The sequence below is a fragment of the Lycium barbarum genome, chromosome 2 (genome assembly GCF_019175385.1).
Source record: "Lycium barbarum isolate Lr01 chromosome 2, ASM1917538v2, whole genome shotgun sequence".
NCBI lineage: Eukaryota > Viridiplantae > Streptophyta > Magnoliopsida > Solanales > Solanaceae > Lycium > Lycium barbarum.
In genome coordinates, this window is record NC_083338.1 from 24,001,979 (window position 1) to 24,007,009 (window position 5,031).

The 5,031-nt window shown below is 29.8% G+C and overlaps 1 pseudogene; it reads right to left on the reverse strand.

The window, feature by feature from the left end:
- Positions 1-2,013: 2,013 nt before the first annotated feature.
- Positions 2,014-3,652, reverse strand: LOC132626355 (rust resistance kinase Lr10-like; annotated as a pseudogene).
- Positions 3,653-5,031: the final 1,379 nt, after the last annotated feature.

Here is a 5,031-nt window from a genome sequence, read left to right on the forward strand (position 1 = left end):
GAACCTAGGATAATGCCACAATGTTTCATTTGTATATGTTCGAATTCCTGAAGTTTCACATTAATATGTATTACAACGGGATAACTTCATGACTGGTAACTGACAAAATAATTGTGCCATCCTATAGGCTATAGAAGGTATTTGAGAAAATAATGGGATACTTTCAGTTCGAAATGTACAAAATAAAACACTATAAGCTAGAAATTTCATCAGTAGTATTGGAAATAATGTGTAAAAAGGGCAATTTGCAGGATTGGCCTTCGCTGGGGTGGTCTTTAATTTTTGTCCCTCAAATTGGTGGTCTTTAAGGCAAAATTCCTCCTTAAGGCTACGTAGTTTTTTTTTTTTTTTTTACTGAGCTCCTTTGTGGGAGCCTTTGTAAATTGTACGGTGCATTGTTGACACTATAACAACTTTTGTGGATATCTTCCTATTCTCTACTCCTTCTAATTCACAATAGGTGTTCACTTAACCTTTTTATTTTGAGTCAAAATAAGTGTCTATTTACATAATCAAGAAAAAAAAAATATTCCAAATTTACCCCTATTTAAATAAGTGAATTTTTATGTAATCAAAAAACTGTATAATTAGGTCTTTAATTAAGAATAATTTAGTCAACATATCTTTCTTTTTTTCGAGTTAATATTTTCTTAAGCGATATGCGAAAGACTCTTACTTTGAACTGGAGGAAGTATTAGATTACTCTTTTTTACTTGTTCATTATATTAAAAATAAAATTTTCTTTTCATTTGTTTATTTTGTCAAATTAAGATACATTTATTAATTTTTTTTTATCTTATACTAATTTCTCGATGCACCTTTACTTCATATTTTTCAGTAAAAAAATCAAAACCTACTGATCGCATGATTTCGTATTTTATTTGTGTTGAATCAGTACGATTCACATGTCGTTGGTTCTTTTGTCCTAAATTATTTATCTATATTGCATAAAAGATTTTGTGAGTAATTTTATTCTAATTAACTGGTATCATATAGTGTTGAAAATGAAAGATAGTATTATCAGTCGAGATGAATTATTATTTTTGAAAATATATTGTTTGGTTAACTAGGAATGAATATTTTCAAGCATATAATATACATGAAAAATTAGATTGACTATTATCCAGGTTCAATTAATGAGTTTAAAGCTTCAATTAATGAGTTTAAAGCTAAGCTTATATTTTGCAATTTATGATCTTCACAGAGTCGTAATTATTTTTCATACTTTATATCATAAAGTAATATTGGATTTTGTATTCCTTTGTATTTACTAATTCTTCTTTCAAACTTTCTTCCTCATAAATATTTTTTCTTTTGAATAATATTCAATTATGTTTAAGAAATTTTAATAATTATAAAGACTTATCGACAAGATATAATTAATGCATCATTATATTTATTTAATTAAATTATTATTTTTCTATCGTGAGTTGCACGGGCCAAACTTCAAGAATCAATTTAGTCTGCATATATAATTTATGCTTAAATATTAATTCTATGTTAATATTGCAATTTATCGTACTTTTTGTATTTTTAATATCTAAATTTTAATTTAAAATACTAAGTTGATCTGATTCCATTTAGCTTCATAATTTAGTCAATTGACTCTGGGGAAATAAAACGTGTCATAAATTTCTTTTCAATAAATAAAATTGAAAATTGTATCCGATATTGGAAAAGGGTAGGAAGAGTACTTGCAAGCAGTGCAAACTGAAAATTGTATTTTTACCAAAAATAAAAAAGCCTGAAAATTGTACCGCATAAAAATAAAACATAATAGAAAGAGTATTCGCAAGCAGTGCAATACTCCCTACCATAGGTCCACGTGAGAGATGGGGTAATCATTAGTCAACCCTGACACAGTGCACTTAGGAAAATGTAAATGTTGGCATTTGCAATGGACTATGATGAAATGACAATAATGTCCTTGGACGACGATCCTTGCTTTTTAACCCACTCTTCTATATATTAATAATAATAAAATAATGAAGACAACTTCACAAACCTTTTTTCTTGGTATTAAAGATTTTGTTCAGAGATACAAAAAAGAAGAAAAGAAAAAGTTACATAAAGATAGGGAACACAAACTACATACGTAGTGTGATGTTTTAATTTGTGGCACTCATTTTTCAACCAATAATAACATTTATTTTTGCAGAATCAGAACAATTCTCAAGCAACTTCACAGTCTTGGTTGAACTTATTGAAGAACTCAGATTGAATTCTAGTGAAAATGGTTGTAGTGATTCAGAGGGCATGGGTGGTGTTTGTAAAGCTTGTAATTCACCTTCAAGCATTTCCACTACTTTAGTCATTGAGGGACGATCGAGTGGATTCATTTTTATGCACCACAAAGCAACTAAAGTCAGCTTCTTTATGATCTCCTTTCTGTCATCATGTATCTCGTCTAGTACCTCAATTTCCTTTTCCTTTTCCTCTTCGAGTTGATCATAAATCCAATATGGGAAATAATGGCTTGACGTATTCTCTCTTGCTGCCAAGTTTCTTTTCAAGCCTGTCACCTCAATTAATAGCATTCCAAAGCTATAAACATCTGCCTTATAAGATATGAGACCAATGCTTCTATTGATCAATTCTGGAGCTACATAAGCAATTGTTCCCCTTGCTGCTGTTAGAGTTACAATACTATTATCTGTGGGGTACAATTTGGCAAGACCAAAATCAGAAATTTTTGGAATGAAATTCTCATCCACAAGTATGTTGTGTGGCTTGATGTCAAAATGTAGAATTTGAATGTCACAACCTTGATGCAGATATTCGATACCTCGAGCAACTCCAAGAGCAATATCAAACTTTCTTTCCCAACTTAATAGATCATCTCCTCCTTCTCGGGGTGTGATGTACTTTTCAAGTGATCCGTTAGGCATGAAGTATATTAACATGATGAATCCTCCCGATCGTGGCAACCTCATTCATGAAGTCTTTTCCGTCAGCATTGGGCTTGCTCAATATTTTCACTGCTACATTAGGACCACTTCGAAGCTTGCCTTTATAGACTGAACCAAAACCTCCTTGGCCAAGTTTCTCTTCGAAATTCCTAGTCATCTTCCTTATGTTGGAATAGGGGTATCGAATGGGCATGAAATTGTTCTCACTATGCAGGAAACTTTCAATTGCATCAAAAATTGACAAATGCCTTCTTCGTAATTTAACCATTAGAAACACAAATATGCATGGAAGTAGCATGACTCTTACTGCAACAATAACCCCTGTATACCACCATCACAAAATTAGAAAGAAAGACTTGCGAATGGTTAAAGTGAAAATGCAACCGTGAGAGTGTTATATAACGTGGAGGTTAATAATACATTTGGTCTATCATTTTGGAAGTATGGTGGTTTTTAAAAGTAGTAGTAATATTAGTACAAAAAAATTTGTGAGAACACGTTAGTTGATGAATAATTGAGACACTTGAAGCGCAATTTTCCCAAGAAATCCTCTTACCTCGTTTTGCAAGCGATATGACAATATTTTACCCTTTTGCCACTTAAAAAATGTTCCACATAAGATTCTATACAACTTACACAATTTTCAGAAATGTAAATTCATTAAACCATTCAAATATATTAAACTTTGATATGATATTCTCTTGCCATACTAACATTTCAACTTCTACTTTATATTTTTGTTATACTCTCCATAATTATATTTAAAAATCAAATAAAACTACACAAAATACCCATAAACATCAAATTAATTGCCCGTATTTGCCCACACTATATAATTATACTACAACATGAAGTAACTAAGAAAAATAATTAGACGAAAGTCACAAACTTGTTTATTAAAATGTAAGTGAATAGAAATATATTTTTATAATTCTTTTATTTTGTAAATGAAAAAAAACTTATATCTAAAATATGACTCGATTTTGTATACTTTTTGTCATAAGTAATACTTGCTAAAAATGATATAAAAATTAAAATATCAAAATGAACATGTTCTCTATGATACTCTGTCAGTATATGATATATACCAGGTTGATATCATAGAGGACGGAGCTCTTTTTTGAAGGAATGAACCAGTCTGCTACGATACGCTGTTAGTATATGATCTATATCAGGTTGATATCATACAGGACTGCACTCCTTGTTGAAGGAATGGACAAGTTCTCTATGATACTCTGTTAGTAAATGATATATACCATGTGACTATCATAAAGGACTAAGCTCTTTTTTGAAGGAATGAACCAATCCTCTATGATACCATGTCAGTTTATGATATATACCAAGTGGGTATCATAGAGGACTGAAGAGTTTTTTCTTTTGAAGGAATGAACCACTCCTTTAAGATACAATGTCCAGATATGATATATACTATGTGGGCATCATAGATGACTTAGTAGTATCTTTTAAGGAATGAATATGTCATCTATGATACATGTTAGTATATGATATATACCAGATAGGTATCATAAAAGACCAAATGTTTTTCTTGAAGTAATGAATGGTCAGTGGTATACCATGTGAGTATCATAAAGGACTGATTAGTCTTTTTTTAAGAAATGATACAATCTTCTATATATGAAACCATGTGAATGAATCAATCTTCTATGATATCATGTAAGTATATGATATATACCATATGGGTATTATAATATTAAAAAATAATTTTGAAAACAAGGTGAAATTAGGAAAGAAGAAAATAAAAACAAAATGATTTTAGTATTTTTCTTAATCACTTCTTGTAGTCTAGTTATCTAATTTTTACATTTTTATTAGTTTAAAAATAGTCTTTTTATATTTTATTTCAAATTTTTAAAAGAAAAAAAAAATAAAAAGACAGAAAAGAGGGAAAAAATAAATAAAGAATAAGACCAAAAAAGAAGAGGAAAAAGACAAATATACAAAAGAAAGAAAATAACTCACTGTACTACACATACTATCGACATTTTCAAATGCATTAAAAAATAATTCACAATGTACTATAATGTATTACAACGTACTACAATAGTACTCGCATTTCAAATGCATTAAGGAAAAAGGGCACAGAGAAATAGTTTTGTGGGTA